Genomic DNA, 18,050 nt, shown 5'->3' with positions numbered 1-18,050 from the left:
TGTGTGAGTGTTTGTGCGAGTGGGTGGAAATAAAAGAGCTTGAGATAGTGTATACAGTTCCGTGCATACAGTGCCTTTGTTGTCAATTTATTTGCATGTCTGTATAAGCGTAAATAAAACACATGTTGTGTAAGTAAATGCATTTAAAATGTGTCAGATCTGTTTCAGTCACCTATGAATCCATAAGGAGAATACTGTCATAAAAAATGTCAGTAATGCATAGTAAAAACAAACTCACAAACAAACTTGGACAGAGTTTGCTTTAATGTGACATGCTGCTGCAAAATGGACAATCTATCCTTGATATGCATAGCAATTTTGTGTTTTGTGTAGGAATGGAGGGTAGGTTGAAGGATGGGGTAAGGGGGTGGGAAATTATGAATTAAACTTCATCCCGCTCCTTTTCGAATGTTGGACTTTCTTTTGTATAATCCTTTTGTTGTTTGGTGTTAATGCAAATTCAAATGAATGAACAATAAATAAAAACAAACCCACAAATAGACAGAAACCCTGATCGCCTTGTCAGGTTATAAAGTTATTGAAATCTAAACTCAACTGTAAAACAACAGATTCCATTTAGTTATTATTTATTTTTAAAAAATTAGAAAAAATGTGTGAAAATGTGAGTACCCCTTTACTACTATCAAAGGACTATAGAAGGTAAGTATCAGCCATGTGGTGCAAAGAGCCCCTGATTTATCATCATCAGCAAGTTTGAGCACTTCCATAAAAGCAGAAGTTGTAACAGTTTGTTGATCTGGCAGGTGTGTGTTAAAACAATTCCAGGTCTTGTTTTGTTTTTTCCCAATTTTTTTTCATGACTATGCTGATAGATAGATAGATAGATAGATAGATAGATAGATAGATAGATAGATAGATAGATAGATAGATAGATAGATAGATAGATAGATAGATAGATAGATAGATAGATAGATAGATTTAAGCTGCTTTTTATGTTATGCTTAAAACAACATGAAGCTCATTCTTGTATCAGGGTCTATATGGTAATATTGACAATTCATCTAATGCCACAGTGACTGAGTACAGGACCTGTTTGCAAGCTCCTGTTGGTGGAAAGCTAGTCATGTGTAGGATGGAAACATGCTGACAAACTAATTATTTACATATGTTGATAGGTTTAGTGGTTCAGAAGTTATTAATCATTTTAGATCAGTAGATGGTTTTGGTTGTCAGTGGCTGTTTGGGTCTTCATGAATTAAATGCCAATGTTACGTAAGTATGGTGAATATTTGTCTGTCTTTTTTTCTGTATTATTGTTTTGTTCAGGGCACATTAGATCTCGTGTGGTGTGATATCGTCACCTCTTACAAAGATGTACAAAACAGCCGGTCTATTCCTATATGTTACAGAGGAGTATTTAAAAGTTACATCTGTCCTTTAAGATACCAAGTGTAGATGTTGTATTCAGTGTTTTTAAGGCAAAGCAGTGTTTGTCGTTATTTTAAGTGTGACTTTGAGCTTTTCTATAAGTCAATAGGAAACTTTTCTTACAACTCAACTGCCTTTTGTCCAGTGTAGTGTATACAACACAGTGAATTAAAACCATGGACAAAGACAAAGGACATGAAATGAAAAAAGTTTACAGCAAGAGCATTGACAGGCTCATCATACAGACAAATTAATACAGAGGACCCAGACATCCATTTACTGGACCACTTTGTCCTCGAGATGGTCCCAGAACCTACTGCAGCTACCAGTAGGTGAAGGTGGGGTATACCCTGGACGTGTCTCCAGTTCAGTATGGAGTGACATAGAAAAACAACCATTAGGGCTGCACGATTGTGGAAAAAAAAAAAAAAAATCCTGATTTTTTTCCTCTAAAAACTCGATTTTCGATTTCGATTTTTGGGTAAAGCTACAAAAGACAACAGAAGTCAGCATGTCGTGTTTGTGAGCAGCCCACAGTGCAAGGCACTGCTCTGACCTAAAATCTGTGATGGTATCATGTGATGAACCCACAGAAGTGTATTTTTACATAATTAAATCTTTATTGAATGAAGTAGAGTATACAAACAATGTATACAACAAGGAAATAACATAAGTTTGCCAGGGGGAATACACTATAATACAGTGTCCAAATCAGAGCAAGTACTTATGTGTTTTTTACAGCCTTTTTGTTTCCAGATTTATCGAAGAGCTTCAAATAAAGTTCAACATCTTTCAAAAAATAAATAATATTTGGTTTTATGTTACAGAACTTACATTTGTGAATGAAAAATTTAGCAAGTAAGAGGACTAAATTAATTATTAATTTTTTTTTTTTTTCTTTCTTTTTGGGGTATCTGGGCCCACAGAAGTGATACGTCACTTGAATGTAAGTCAGTGACAGTCATCAGTCGTGCCCGCGTGCGTGCGTGCGTGCGTGGACCACGTTAATATGAGTGATCTCCATGGGTTCTCTTTAAACTGGGGAATCTGTGCGTGGAACAGACCGACCCAGGACACGCTGGAGGGATTCTATCCCTGGAGCTGGTGGATGTGTGTGGGCAGAGAGAGCTGTCTGGGCTCCTCTGCTGAGGCTGACGGACCCGGTTCGGTACGGATCGTACGTAAGATGAATGATCCGCATGCAGTTCTATTTCAGTTGCGGGATCCGTGCGTGAAGCCACGGCTTACATTGCTATAAGTACTGCAGGCTCATTAACACATTTAAAGTCCGGTCATTACACGGACTTCTGTGACAGACCGCTGTCACTGATAGGAGGAGGAGCCTACGGTAGCCCGCAAGCACGCAGCCCGGAAGCACGAGAGAGATGAAATCGATTTTATGATTTCCCTTTTTTAAAAATCGGCCCAATTAAAAAAAATCCGATTTCGATTTAAAATCGATTAATCGTGCAGCCCTAATTTAACCATTCACTTTCCAATTCACACCAGTGGACAATTCAGAGTGATCAGTTGTTAAGATGCATGTCTTTGGAAGGTGGATTACTGGGAAAGAGCAGGAAAACACACAGAAAGGCCTGGAATTAAACCCAGGATATTCTTGCTGTGAGGCAATAGTAGGCTACTAACTGCACCACTATGACACCGAGTACAGAGGATCCATCAGTGTAATTCTGCCAATTAACCATTCAGTGGGATTCAGGAAAACAAATGAAAAGTCTGCAGTAGAGGTTTACCAATGTAGACAGCATTAAAAGGCTCATTCAGCTCCAAATCACATAAGGACTTCTTTTGGTCTTCTATATTACTTTATTTATCAAATGGCACCATACACAACTAGAGCTACAGATTCATTTCAGTTAAATGATTATTTGTGTGTGTGTGTGTGTGTGTGTGTGTGTGCATCTTTCAAGTGTTCATGAATGAGGAGCAGTGTATGTTCCTTCAGTTCCTTAACCAGCAGTTCGAGCAAAACATGAAAGTAATGTAGCAACGTTTGTTTTTCTTGAGCTCCAGTTAATAACATAACTCGCAACTGCTGCATATGTTTTGAGTGTTCACTACACTAACATATTAGCATTAGCATTAACTTTTTATTATCTAGTGTTAGCTCTGCTCTCAGCAGTAATGTGGACTGGGTGTTTCTGCTGCAAATGCTGTATCACTGAAGTCGTGCTCTTGTGATAAATGAGCTCAGTACCACAGCGGATGCATTATGCTGTATTTTTTTTTATAAGTGCTCCCACACTTTAGACATTTTCTGCCTTTTTACTTTATCTCTTCTGAGCAACGTTCCAAGCTGTTTATGGCAATCCTGATGCATCACAATAAGTGTCTGTGTTAAACACAACAGCAGAACCAGCAGCAAAGAAATTTAGGAAATGAAGCTTTGATTCAGGTAATTGTAATAATATTTTTTTTTCAAATTTATTCAAGTCAATTAATTACTCGTTACCCCACCCCCTGAAGGGGAGGCAAAGGGTATTGTTTTTGGTTTGTTTGTTTGTTTATATATTGCCAGTGACCCAGAATAGGTGTCATTACATTTTGGGAAAAGTAGGTCAAAGTTCACATTTTTAACGAATTTTTAAAATCTCTTTTTTCCTTTTTTTCCCATTTACTTATAATGGGCGAAATTTCGCATGGCTTTAGTCGCAAAACTATTGGTTGAATTCATACCTAATTGGGTTTATAGTAGGCCTGTAACGGTACACAAAATTTTCGGTTCGGTACGTTTTCGGTTTTCAAAGCCACGGTTCGGTTATTTTCGGTTCGGTACGGGAAGAAAGAAAACCCCTCAAAATGTCTTTAATACATTCGAATTTTCTAACATTTTTCCCCCAATTTTTGGACACAATAGAATATAGAAAAACAGGAATAGCATAATTCTGCTTCTGTAAATCAAATAGAGAATAAAATAAATTATTAATATTACTAAATGTATTTTAAACATTAGTATTACACTTTTCCCTGACAGGTACTTTTGAACAAACAACAAAAATCTAATCACAGTTCTGTCAGTTCACATTCTGCATTAAAATATCAACAAAAAATTCTGCATGTAGTGCAACATTAACAGGAGGGTAAACTGGTATTCTGTTTTAACAAACTGAAGAGCAACATTGACAACAAACTGAACCAAATTATTTATTTTAGGACAGCTAACAAACTGTTTAGGACACTTTGTGTACTCATGTGTGTGCGCGTGTGCGCACACACAAGGTGCGATTTGTCAGGGGGATGGTTTGTTTGTTTGGTTGGTTGTTTTTTTTTTTTGGTCGGAGCCGGGGGGGCGCGGTCCGGTCCGGTCCATAACTAACGTAACTAACGCTGGCGTGAAACGAAAGTGAAACTTTATTTCTATATACTTTCAACGTCCAACTCCGAGTTCTATTCCTCTGGTATACAGCGTGCGTGAGAGACAGACAGACAGAGCTAGTGTGTTTTAGAACTACCGTAGCTCCCAGGGGCCACACAGCGTTCGTCTTATCTCCGTCTCTTTCCTCGTTGTTGTCTTTCACCAGGACCTGAAGTGATCCCAAACTGGACTGTACTGATGGTGGAGGGTCTTCAATCTCTTCCTTCCAGGTTCTCATTATATATATATTTTTTTTTACCTTATATCAGCTGCTATTTCATATTTTGGGTCAATGTATGCGTCCTTAAATATGTCCGTGTGAAACTTGCGCGTATTTAAAGTTCCGCATCAAACAATGTCTTTTGTTCCTTTTTCTTTTTCTCAACACTGTGCCGTTTCGGTACAGCTGTGTACCGAACCGAACAGGTGTGTACCGAAACGGTTCGGTTCGGTACATGTACTGTTACAGGCCTGGTTTATAGATTGCCAGTGACCCAGAATAGATGTGGCTACATTTTGGGAACAGTAGGTCAAAGTTTAAATTTTGTAGGAATTTTTTAAAATCTTTGTTTTCTCCCATTTACTTATAATGGGCGAAATTTAAAATGTCTTTAAAAATGTCAATTTTGTTTGAAATTACTTCAAACTTGGCACATATATAGAGGCTATTGATGTGCTGACATCAGCACACGCATAGACATGATGATATCAGCTGGATCGATGCCTAAACTAGAAAAGTACTCAGAGAGTGCAGACCCCCGCCAAGGCAGATAAGCCCCCCCGATCACCACCAAAACTTAATCATTTATTCCTTGTGCCAGTTTCAACATTTGCTAGAAATTTCATCAAAATCCATACATAACTTTTTGAGTTATCTTGCTAAAAGACAGACAGACAGACAGACAAACCCCGATGATAACAGAACCTCCGCTGTCCTTGACGGAGATAAGCTACAATACGTGCAAGGGGCAGGGTTTGTTGTGCCTTGCACCACTTGTTTTCCACATAGGGCCGCCTAGAACCAGTAGTGATGTAATAACAGCATCATTCGCTGAATCTCAAAGGTCCTTTGTAAAATGGTGCTATACAGAACCTTTAAAAACAGTACCACATAGAACCATTAGTGGTACTATAAAGCTCCTTTGTCAAATGGTGCCGTCTGGTCAGTCAGGAGGCTTCCTGTTTTACTGACTCATTCACTGAGTATAAAACAAGTGAATAATGAATAAAAGTAAAAGTGGACAATGATGTTAACAAAATTATTTTCAGGTTAATATGATGATGATTTTGAGTGACATTTCATAAATGCCATAAGATGGGTATTGTGAGCAGCTCCTCCAGTCACTCAATTTAAAGAGTGGAAAGAGCTCAGAGGAACAGAAGCCAGTTCTGTGTCAGTTTTTAAGCTGGTGCCAGGAAATAACAAACACTGGGAACAGGCAAAAGCACTTGCATACTCATTCATTATCTGAACCTGCTTTATCCTCACAAGGGTCACGGGGGTCGCTTGGAGCCTATCCCAGCTACATAGGGGCGAAGGCGGGGTACACCCTGGACAAGTCGCCAGTTTATCGCAGGGACTTATAGGAACATATAGAGAAAAACAATCACTCTCACATTCACACCTATGGGCAATTTAGATTAACCTATCAGTGCATGTCTTATGATGGTGGGAGGAAGCCGGAGTACCCGGACAGCACCCACGGAGACACGGGGAGAACATGCAAACTCCACACAGAAAGGTCCCACCCCTGTCGACTGGTGTTGGAATCGAACCCAGGACCTTCTTGCTGTGAGGCATGAGTGCTATCCACTGCACCACCCAGCACTTGCATATATTTATGTAAATGTCTTCTTTGTGAATCAGTGCAAGAACAGAATTTCAGCCCAGGTGTTCGGAGCAAACCGGTCAGTTTTTTTGGTCAAGTGCTTAAACTTCCTTATTGTAGATAGTATCGGTAATTCTGTATTCTTCTTTTCAAACTTCTGCACCTTTTTTCAACTATTAGATACAACAGAGTGATGAAAAGGCCAACCAGCACACCCTTCTTAACTCATCATTTAGTCGGCGTTCATATACATAACAGTACTCATCCACGCTGTGAAGTGGCCATTTTGAAGCATTCCTTGTAAAACCTTGCAGTCTAGTTTCCTCCGATGACACAACCATGGCAGGCAGCTCTGTGCACTGAACAGGGCCAAATTAAACTGTAACTAAAAGAACTAAAATGCATTTCACTGAGTCTATTAAAAGACAAGAGGCCAAAAAAGATTAGAAACATAAAGGCGAATAATTCCCTGAAAGTGGGCACAATTGCAAGAGAAAATGTATGAACTAAGTGGGTGTGACCAAATAATTTGAGCAATTTTAGCGACCAGAGAAGTGAGCTAATCCTGGTGGAGCAGATCCAGGAGGTAGAAGAATACATTATAAGAGTAGGAATATCAGCAGGGAAACGCTAGTAATGACCAATCACATCAACCCCTGCGATTCCTTTAAAATGCAGTTGATACAGCAACTCATAAGGGGAGTGATTTAGGATGGTTATTAAACAGCATCTAAAGGCACCGTTACACTGTTTATTATGTTTATTATCACTGAATAATGCCGCTTATATTGGAAAAAAGTTCAGTCACGTATAAATGATGATCCTGTGTGGCAGCAAACATGAAATAAAAAGAAAATAGAGTCTCAGCTTTAAATCCAAATTATATTTTGACAAATGCTTTTGATTCTTCTGGATTCCAGCTCATTCCACTAGTAAACACTTGCTAAACACTAATCCTCACATCAGCAAATGTGTTTATGTGATTACAGAGGCATGTTTTATATCATCATCCCCAACTAAAGTTTTTAATGTTTGATTAGTGTCTAGTCAGTGTATTAAATCCTCTGAGTAGGATTTAAAATTCCACTTAATATCTGTTGTGAGATAAAACACATAAAACACATTAAAAATTTGTAAAATGGCATCTGCTTCTCCTTACTGAAGAAATAAAGAATCTTTAAAAATGCAGTACTGATTGTTTCACTTTTCATACTACTGCAAGTGGCACATAGAGTTGGACTGTCACAGTTGATCCAGCTAATTTTGTTTGTAGTTCCAAATGTCGAGCTGAAAGGGTGGGTAGGGGTCTTCCATAAATGCATCCCTCGGACTGGTTCAGTTACCTTGGCGTAGTCTCTGACTGGTTCATTCTCAGACAGGAAATCTGGTTCCAGAGCTGTATTAAAACGTAGCATTAGTTAGCATAGCGTCTAGTCTGTCTCATCTAAAGAAGAAAACCAGTAGTGAATAAAGTAATCTTTTTTTTTTTTTTTTTTTTTTTTTTAAACAGAGCCACTTCAAGTGGTTATGCATCATAAAAACATTTATTCTGTAGCCACACTGCAGTGCAGTGCAAGTGGCTCTATTTTGCGCAATTTGTAACTTTTTAACATTTTCTAGTGTCGTATTTGACCATACCACTGGACAGTAATCCAAGACTGACAATACTAAGGTTTGAAACACCAATTTACTTAAACTAGGTGACATAAAAGCTGCACACCTTTTTACAAAAGAAACAGCATTTCCCATCTTGGTTGTCATATTATCAATCTGTTTAGTCTAAGACAATTTGTTATCTAACGTAACTCCCAGTAATTTTGTTTCATTGATCCAACTCCATGTCTTTACTGCTGAATCAATGTTGTAGAAGATGACTGTGTTTCCACGGTAACAACGGAGCCTCTGAACGTCGAAATGGGTCATATCTGATGACCATGAAAAGATGACAAACTGCATTTTACACCAATTATTTACATGTATTGATAGGATTAGTGGATCAGCAGGTATTAAACAGTTTAGATCAGTAGATGCTTTTGCTCACCAGTGGATGTTTGGGTCTTCATGGGTTAATTATGTCTTATTGCCTACCAGCATCTTGGTTGGTGTTACAATGGTACTGAATTACCTACCAGTGTGTATAGATGTATCAGAGACTCTCAAAGACTGCAAGGGAAGCTCGGCTTCCCCTAAAATTATGAAAATTAAATGGTCAAATATGTACGGTTGTGTTGACATTTCATTGACTACAAATGTGTTAGAACATGTTCATCTCAAAGACGAGTTCGTTCAGAATCAGCTTTATCACAAATCAACAGACTCGATGTTGTTCACTTCTCATACATTCCTGTTGCGCTGTTTTCTCATACGATCTCTGCTCAATGCATTTGCCTGTAGACGCTCAGCGTCCATGCACTTCAATGGGACTGAGTGGAACAGTTTTTTTCATTGCCTCAAAACTGGATGGTAATTGGATAAATGGCACGATGTTGTCCCGCCCCCGGACGCTCAGCATCTCTGGGGGTGAATGGAGCTGTGGGTGGAGCTCAGCTGGGCTGGACGCCAGGCTTCCATGTGCTGATTGGAGGATCAGTTGAAAGGCTGAATCCCATTAGATTGACAGCTATTTTGAGACTAACTCCTTCACTGACGCAGTTCAGTTTAATACCGTCGTGCATTCTGCTGTGAAATCAAGAGAGAAACCACTACGAAATTACTTGTTCATTTCTTGCACTGTAAATAAAACACACTCATTGTACTTCCTTGTTTCAATTAAACATAATTTCAGCGTTTACTTGGTACGATAAGGTCACTGACCATTTTCTTCAAAAGGATCGGAGGGCCGAATTTATGTTCAAGTGACCTGACTTTTTTTTTTTTTTTGATGTAAGCCAACAATGAGCTTCCCCTCTCTGAAAGACGAGCAGCCGCGACTGAGATGTATACTGTAATGGCATGGATCTATGGCGACTATAGCCAATGGCAAAGCAAACAGCATTCTAGAAGGTTGATCCATCTGTGAACCAGCACAAGCACCAGCCCAGAAATAGCACCAGGATTACATTGGACAAACGTTAAAACATCCTGAAAGTGTCAAACTTTGCACTGATATTCTGGGGAGTGACACAGACACATACACAAACCCTGATTCACAGCTACACATTCATCCAACAAATTACAACACAGCTGTGCCACAAGGATAATAGTGTATATCAGAACAGGGCAGAGGCAGAGTCAGTTTCAGTTAACCCCACTTATGTTTTCACAGGAAGTAATGCAGTGGCTTTAGTCCACCTGTAACATAACAAATCTGTAAAAGTTTGCAAAGTCATGAAAGCGTCTTTGTTTTTGCCCTTTTATAACCAAGCTCTGGCCTGTCTGCACCTCTGTACAAAAGATTACTTGTTTGAGAACTTCACAAAAGTTCACAGAACATGATTTAATTTATCTGCTTTCAGAAGAAATATTTTTGTTTGCATGGGTCACTGTGGGAAATATACAAGGCTGAAATCCTAAACTTATTGTTGCTTGATTTAGTACATTTTCTTTATTTTGGTATTTTTTGGTAGAGGTTAATATGACTATGTGACTATGAGGGGATTTATGAGCACAGATAAAAAGTCAACATAAGGTTTCTAAAGGATTCATCTAATCAGAGGATATTGAGCAGAGCAATATATCGTCGCAGTCGGGCAGAAAACTCTTATGTCCAAAACACTTATTTTTTAGGAAACTGGAAAAGCAATGTATATTCTAAATAAATGAAAGGCATTAACAAGCTGTTTTCAACACTTTCATTGGTTAAATATTTCTAAAACTGTCAGGCCAACATGATGACTGACCAATAAAACTGTTTCAAGGCAAAAAACAAAAAAGACCAAAAATGGAGTTAAGAGGTTTCTGCCCGACAGCGACAATATACATGTTCTCACTTTTATTGTTTGCATCACTACAAACATGCACATTATAAATGAATAATTGCAACTGAAAGTAATTTCCAAATAATTATTTTGGAAATCCAATAATACCACAGTGTTTTCCAAACAACTCATTGAACCGTATCTTTCCTTGTAAGGGAAATGATAGAAACTCTCTATTTTCTAGTCATTAGTATTTTGCTTGGTTTGTTCATGCACCCTTAATTCCCAATTACAATATTTCTGACAGTAACTGAAGGCAATGCAATACTTAATCAGGCTTTACAGGCTACAACAGGGATTTCCAAATGCCTGATGGGATACATGTTACAATATAGTATGTATAAATCCTCCAGATTCTCTACAGAGATTATTAGGCTTATGAGGGATAATGCTTTTGCTTGGATCTCAGTGTGCTTGAGGCAATTATGAAGAAGGCTGTGAAGATGAGTGCAGCATGATATCCCTGGCTCAAACCCTGTCAGGCTACTTGTCAAGACAAAATCTGCAGCACTCATTTATGTTGGGAGGTCCAGGTCAGGATGGGGGCATTTATCCAGAGATAATAGTGTAGGTGAGTGAGGAATATTGTTTTTATACTGTCATTTTTTACTGAGATGACGGACAAGTAGAGGTACTTTAATGCTCTAAACTTCAGATAAAAATTGAAATGTGCTGATCGTTTGATGGTAATGAAGTAAATCTCATCGGTTTTCACTGTGGATTGAAATGACGGACGGCCTGTGGATCATTGTTCTTTATAGAGACTAGTAAAATTAACAATGAAACTAAGTACTGACTTCAGAGGTCAGACAGGTCATCTAATGCAATCTAATGCACTTAACCGTTTAACTCCAGTGCAATAAATGAAAGCACACTCAATTTGTTAACTTGATTTTTATGTTACGGGAAATTCAAACACGTTATTACTTTTATACTTTATGTCAGAATGGGATACATGAACCAAATCATTTTACTGATAATTTTGATCTGTACCAAGACCAACACTTTTGGTCAGAACAAAGAGCTAGTGGGTGGTGCATTGCCTTGGGGAGGTTTCACACAAATGTAATGGTGATTGGAATGAAAGTCCCACTGGAGACCAGAGAGAAGAATGTAGTCCACTTTATGACCACATGGCTAAACCATGATGTTCTGCTTTCTGTTGTTCATTATAACTATGGTAGGAGGCATCTGTTTATCAGTAGGTAGGTGTGGTGGCCAAGTGGTAAGGCTTTTGGTTTTGTAAAGCAAAGATCATGGGTTCAGCCCCCCATCCATTTTGTGTGGTCCAAAGAACCACCCTGCTTAGAACATGGATCTGTGTGTGCACAATAACAACAGTGGAAAAACAAGCAATGGCAGGGGGTCTGAAATTGCTCATCCTTCCAGACCTGAACCCCATCTTTGAAATGTGCTGGAGAATTCTTTATGCGGTGGTCTGACTATACCCACCATTAATATGAAATCTTGATGAGAGGGAGGTGTCTGTTTTGTATGTCACATCCCACACAGTAGACATGGTGGCCAAATGGTAAGGTGTTGGTCTTATAAACCAAAGATCATCGGTTCAACCCCGATCCATACCTTCCTTGAATCAATACAAGGTTCCGGAAACATCTTCCCAACACAATAGAGCTGAGCTGCTTTTTCTAGAGTTGTTGCATGTAGATATTCAATCTTTTATACTTTTTATGGTTGTGACTGAATGTTGTGTGCTACTAATGTAGGTGTGGTGGCTAAGTGGTAAGGCTTGTAAACCAAACATCGTGGGTTCGACCCCCATCCATGCCTTCAATATGGCAGATTACCTCAACCTTTCATGGAATCCACAGAGAACATCCATGTTTGGTTTGTTTGCTCACACTCCAGCAGCAAAACTATTGGTTGAAATCATACCAAGTTTGGTTTATAGACCGGGAGTGACCCAGAATAGAGCTCATCACATTTTGATAAAATTTTAAATTTTGTATGATTTTTTTTTTTTTTTTCCCAATTTACTTATAAAGGGTGAAACTTTTCTGTTGCAGCAAAACTGTCTGTCGAATTCATACCACATTGACTTCATAGATTGCCAGTGACCCACAGTGGATCTCATTATATTTTGGGAACAGTAGGTCAAAGTTCAGTTATTTCATCAATTTTTAAAATCTTCCCATTTACTTACAACAGGCAAAATATGTGTGAGGGGCGGGGTTGTCGTCCCTGGGACCACTTGTTACTTTGTGTAATGAAGCCGCACCTGAAACATCTAATCCAGGGTAAAAATCGGTGTATGACCTGCAGTAGATCCAAGTTGTGTGTGTTGTGTTGTACAAGCTTTGTGATTGGTTAAAGCTTTCTGCAGACTGGTTCTAAGGTGACTCATCTGTGCCCTGTCCTGACCTGTGACCCCAGACCTCCTCCCTGACCCTCACCTGTCCAGATGGACCTCCTCACCTTAATCTGACTAGATGTACCCCTCAGCTGTCTTTATGTGCCCCCCCCCCCCCCCCCACCCTACTACATTCTTATAGATGGGAACTAGGAAGAATCTTTATTTTGTCAGTATGGGTTCACACATGTACACATGCACCACACACTGAAATTTGTCTTCTGCCTTTAACCCATCGCTAGATCATGCATGCATCACACACTGCATACTAGGAGCAGTGGGCTGGTTAAGTGACTTGCTCAAGGGCACATCAGCCAACAACTCTCCACCAGTCCAGGGAACTGAAGTGGCAGCCCAGAGGTCACAAGCCGACTCTCCGGCCATCTAGGCTGCAGCTGCCTACATCAGCAAATGGATGTCCGTCAGTCCTGGTCTCATCTGTAGCCTGTCCGTCCATAGGAATGGATCTGTCTTTCACTGTGGTTCTCCTTGAGGTTTCTCTTTTCTACTAGGTTTTTTTGGAGTTTTCCTTACCGAGAAGGAGGGTGTAAGGACGGGGGATGCCTGGAACAATAATCCATTTGCTTCACTGACTGTTTAACTAATTATTTGACTGGTTGCTTATTTTCATATTCCACAAATTCTGTAAAGCCCTGTGAGGCGACCTTGTGATATTGGGCTCAGCAAATAAAATAAAATTGAAATGAATTAAAAAGAAACAGTAGAGCATTCAAAGAAATGCCAACAAATGGCTGGTCTTTCACAGAGGACTTGTAGCTATTCAGTTTATTGTGAATTAAAGATAATCAGCACTAACATGTAATTAAAGTGTGTAGATATCACAATCCCTTATAGACCATCTTATTATAGAAACACAAAGGAGCATCCTTTTTTATTTTTGCTGCTGTCAAAAAGTACAGCACATCTTCACCGACTGCAGACAGTTTCATCTGGCTTTCTATTCTTGAATGAAATATTCATCATGCAGAACCTACAGGAAAAATAGGGATGATTGACAGCTCTCGACTGCTCTGGGTTCAGAGGTTGTATTCTGCTATTATTAAGGCACAGATGGTTATATAGGCCAGAGCAGCTGTACCTGCAGAAAAAAAATACCCTCCACCCATTATAGCGATGTTCTTGCAGTTGACTCACTGTGCTTTGTTGAAGACACTGCCAATTAAAATGCACAATTTAACCTTAAAAAAAAAAAAAAAAAAAAAAAAAAAACTAGGAGGAATTATATAGAATAATGTGGACATATTTTCAAGGAGACATAATCACACAGTTTAACCCTGATGAAAGCAAGCATGAACTCTGTACTGACTGTTTGAATGAGTCATATCCTCGTTCACTGTATTTTGAGCCTTTACCCCTTTATACTTAATAAGATGTTTAGATTAATGCAGTGAATCAAATATTGTATACAAAAGAGGTCACTGTACAGCTACATTTTTTGCTCAGATCTGAGTTTCTTGTTTGATTGTCATGAGCTGACCTGCATGTACACAAGAATAAAGAAAATATCCTGTAGCACGCTGTTACACAGAAGTAAACATACAGACAACTGGGGTCGGTATTTACAGTTTCTTTTAAAAGTTGATGTGATGTGGAAGCTAGTGGATTTGTTAGCAGGAGAAATAGGGTCTACATTTTTAATTATAGTTTTATATGGAGGGATGGATGCTGCTTCTCGAAAGAAGTGTATGCGGATGAGAACATTTCTTGTTGTTAAAACAACTGACTGCTTGTGAACTAGCCCGTGCAGCCAGGCAGGAGGTGACCAATATCTACAGAATGAGGCAGAGGCAATGTCCAGGAAGTTTTTTTCTTCTTTTATTTGAGCACCATGTTCACCAACACACACAAAAAGACACCAACAACAGCCTCCTTATATACAAACTCTCCTTATATACAGACTTCATTAAGTATTGGCATGACATTTTACAGATAATGTAATAAATAAACACATAAATGCACAACACATATATACGTGCAACCCATTACCAATAAATATACAATTCATAAATATATACAAATACCATTTACAAATGCCCATAAATAATTTACATGCATATTTAAATTAAAATCCAAACAATAAAGAACCCCAGTGAGAATCTTTGGAATGTGTTGGACAAAGCTTTATAGTTTCTTACTATAACCACCATTAACTAAATCTTGGTGAGATCTTTTTGTCCCATTACTGATGGAAGGCATGGTGGCCAAGTGGTAAGGCGTTGGTCTCGTAAACCAAAGATCATGGGTTCAACCCCCATCCGTGCCTTCATTATATCAATGCAAGGTTCAGTTACAAACCAAAAACAATTTAAGGCACCACAACAGATGTTCATGTTTGTCAGTGCTCACATCTGAGGTACCTCATCCTCTAGAGCAGGGGTCGGCAACCCTGGTCCTACAGAGCCACTATCCTGCATGTTTTAGATGTATCCCTCTTCCAACACACCAGATTCAAACGATAAGCCTATCATCACGCTCTGCAGAAGCCCGGTAATGACCATCAGGTGTGTTGGAAGAAGGAAACGTCTAAAACATGCAGGATAGTGGCTCTGTAGGACCAGGGTTGCCGACCCCTGCTCTAGAGCCACTATCCTGCATGTTTTAGATGTATCCCTCTTCCAGCACATCTGATTCAAGTGGTAAGCCTATCATCAAGCTCTGCAGAAGCTTGATAACAACCTTCAGGTGTGTTGGAAGGAGGATACATCTAAAACATGGAGGAGAGTAGCTCTCAAGGACAAGGCTGTGGGAAGTAGGGGTGCATAGGGTGCTGCAGCCCCCCCACAGATCACGGGGCAAAGCATTCCAAATGTATAAATTAAATAATTAAAGTCGTTGATAAATCAATAGAGCTATGATCTAATTAATTTTTGTTGGTTAGTATTCTAATGTCAATTTAATTTAGACTGAGGTTTTTCATTGTAGATTGAAGATTTCCTAGTTAACATGGGCATGACCAAAAAGAGACTGACGCACCTCACACTCATGCACGTGCACGCAGACATTGTGGAACAGCTGGACATGAAGAAGATGGTGAAAACTTTCATCAGTGTTACCTCGGATCGCAAAAAGACATTTGGAGCGTCAGCTTAAGGTACGTGCACCAGCTACAACAGTAAACCCGGAGTGCAATTTGTGAAAAATGCAAAGGTAGAAATGCCTCTGTAAAGTTTATAAAAATAAATGACAATAAGCAAGTAGTATGTGAAGAGCCTCCTTTTGACCTAATGAAAAAAACATGCATATAAACTGTAAATTGTGGGAAAACACTGTTGTTTAGAACGTAATAAAATGTGACCAACAGTAACCCTTTCAGAACCACGGACAGCACCATTCACACTCCTGTCTCCTGTCGCAGACTCACCCGTCAGTGTCTGATCTGATCGCTGTTTTCATCCCAAAAAAATATCCTAGCATTTCTATTGTCAATCAGTGAAGGACTTTTAATGAGCGGGGAGACAATTCATTTTCCATCCCACATCAACTCACACTCAGACTGGGCATAAACAGGCCTAGACCTACTCATTATCACCTCACTTTGAAGAAACATATGTTTGTTCTTTTTCCTTGAATATTATTTATCAGTAGTTCATGTTCTTAAAGTAGTCTGTTTTGTAAATCTTGCTTTCTGCAGCCAGTAGCCAACACAGCCGCTAGTTGTGTGTTAGCCTGTGCTTCGGATTATTTTCTACTTTGCGAGTGAATAGTTGTTGGTACTTGCTGCAGTATTGTGTAAATCTGGCTTTTCTATGAGCCAGTGCTCAGTCAGTCACTCATTTGTCCTATATTTTGCATAGCCTGTGGTTTTTAAAAATTATTCATCTATCTTACACAAGTAATATGGCATTAATAGTCAAACAATGTATTTTCATCACTTGAAAAAGTTAACTGATTTTGCGTCACCATTGGTATGATCTTCACAGCACCCCCCATTTGAAATGGGTTCCCATGGCTATGCTCGAGGACCAGGGTTGGGCACCCTTTTTTTCCAGAGCAGGGGAGCCCAACCCTGGTCCTCAAGAGCTACTATCCTGCATGTTTTAGTTGTGTCCCTCTTCCAACACACTGACAGTCATTGTCAGTCTTCTGCAGACCTTGATGATAGGCTTATCATTTAAATCAAATGTGTTGCAAGAGGGATACATCTAAAACATGCAGGATTGTAGATCTCAAGGACCAGGACTGGGCACCCTTGCTTTAGAGTTTCTGCACATGTATTACACAGTCCACCTAAGAAAAAATATTCTCTCCATTTTCAGGCTTTTCTCCTTTTTATACTCCTTTTATGACTGAATGTCATGCCATACCACTGTTGACGTGGTGGCCAAGTGGTAAGGCGTTGATCTTGTAAACCAAAGCTCATGGGTTCAACCCCCATCCATGCCTTAAGTAGAACTATATCTTAAGGGTCCTGTGAATGTAGGTCTCTGTATGTGTACAGAATAATAACAGAGGGAAAAAATGGAATATCATCAGCATAAGATGCATCTTTGAAATCATACACCACATTTAGTCACTTACCTTTCTAGAGCTGAACCCCAGTGAGACTCTTTCGAATGTGCTAGAGAAAACTTTATACAACAGTCTGACTATACCCACCATTAATACTTTGTGAGATCTTGTCTGTTTTATTTGTCGTGATTCTCAGGTGTGGTGGCCAAGTGGTAAGGTGCTGGTCTTGTAAACCAAAGATCATGGGTTCAACCCCCATCCATGCCTTCACTGAATCAACACATGGTTCAAACTGGAAACATCTTTAATCACCACAGCTAATGTTTGTCTGTGAATTTGATGCTCATTATATCTCTGACCTCAGGGGCCTGTACTTCTTGTGTTTTTGCACATGGATTACACAGTCCAGCTTAAACAAGACCTTCTCTCCATATTCAATCTTTGCATCTTCTTCTGCCAAAGACTAGCGTTCTACCCAGGAATCCTGTAGATTAAAATTAGATAATGGACATTCCCCAAAGCCAGGGGTCAGCAAACTCTAGTCCTAGAGAGCCAGTACCCTGCATGTTTTAGATGTATCCCTCTTCCAACATACCTGATTCAAATGATAAGCCTATCATCAAGCTCTGCAGAAGCCTGATAATGACAATCTGGTGTGCTGGAAGAGGGAAACATCTAAAATATGCAGGATAGTGGCT

General features: G+C 39.3%; 4 non-coding genes across 4 annotated transcripts; all 4 read left to right on the top strand.

Moving 5' to 3' along the window:
- The first annotated feature begins 12,025 nt into the window (after nt 1-12,025).
- On the top strand, nt 12,026-12,097 carry trnai-uau (transfer RNA isoleucine (anticodon UAU)). The gene has a single exon. It is a non-coding gene; the product is annotated as a tRNA-Ile (tRNA).
- A 2,997-nt stretch (nt 12,098-15,094) lies between these two features.
- On the top strand, nt 15,095-15,166 carry trnat-cgu (transfer RNA threonine (anticodon CGU)). Its single transcript has one exon. It is a non-coding gene; the product is annotated as a tRNA-Thr (tRNA).
- A 2,048-nt stretch (nt 15,167-17,214) lies between these two features.
- Nucleotides 17,215-17,286, top strand: trnat-ugu (transfer RNA threonine (anticodon UGU)). Its single transcript has one exon. It is a non-coding gene; the product is annotated as a tRNA-Thr (tRNA).
- Nucleotides 17,287-17,547: 261 nt separating this feature from the next.
- On the top strand, nt 17,548-17,619 carry trnat-ugu (transfer RNA threonine (anticodon UGU)). Its single transcript has one exon. It is a non-coding gene; the product is annotated as a tRNA-Thr (tRNA).
- Nucleotides 17,620-18,050: the final 431 nt, after the last annotated feature.

Source organism: Sphaeramia orbicularis, chromosome 10 (genome assembly GCF_902148855.1).
Source record: "Sphaeramia orbicularis chromosome 10, fSphaOr1.1, whole genome shotgun sequence".
NCBI classification, from domain to species: domain Eukaryota; kingdom Metazoa; phylum Chordata; class Actinopteri; order Kurtiformes; family Apogonidae; genus Sphaeramia; species Sphaeramia orbicularis.
Note: the sequence above shows the minus strand (reverse complement) of the source record. Positions and strands in the feature narration are given on the sequence as shown.